Raw genomic sequence first — 396 nt, 5'->3', positions numbered from 1 at the left:
TCAAACAAGCATTCATCAATTGACCTCAATACCCTCACCACAACCTTCTGACCCTCTGACCTTTGACCTTTGCCCTCACCTTATAAGTGGAGTACGTGGTGACCTTGGCATTGGTAGCAGCCGTGGCCCTTCGCGTCGCCGTGATGAGCTCCTGAAGGCGTTCGACCTGACCTTCCTGGGCGCTGGACTCGAGGTCTTGGCGCTCCTGCAGAAGGAGGCCCTCACGCCGGCGCTCCTCCTGGGACTACGGGAGCCAGCGAAGGCCAAGAAGGATTAGAGGTAAAACTCAGAAAGTAGAGAATTAGATTTAAATCAAATCATATCAAAATCGAATTACGTTAAGTTAAATTTCAAAAAGAAAGCTGAGAAATTAGAGAATTCAATTTAACCTCAATT

The 396-nt window shown here is 48.0% G+C and overlaps 1 protein-coding gene across 1 annotated transcript in view; it reads right to left on the bottom strand.

The window, feature by feature from the left end:
* Positions 1-326, bottom strand: part of LOC119590970 — a 2601-nt gene extending 2275 nt beyond the window's left edge. The window contains exon 1 of the mRNA XM_037939705.1: positions 80-326. The gene's annotated coding sequence lies outside the window, so the exon portion shown is untranslated. The remainder of the gene's footprint in view (positions 1-79) is intronic.
* Between the last annotated feature and the right edge of the window lie 70 nt (positions 327-396).

The sequence above is a fragment of the Penaeus monodon genome, chromosome 28 (genome assembly GCF_015228065.2).
Source record: "Penaeus monodon isolate SGIC_2016 chromosome 28, NSTDA_Pmon_1, whole genome shotgun sequence".
NCBI classification, from domain to species: Eukaryota; Metazoa; Arthropoda; class Malacostraca; order Decapoda; family Penaeidae; genus Penaeus; species Penaeus monodon.
The sequence above is the reverse complement of the archived record's forward strand: the minus strand, read 5'-3'. Positions and strand labels throughout refer to the sequence as shown.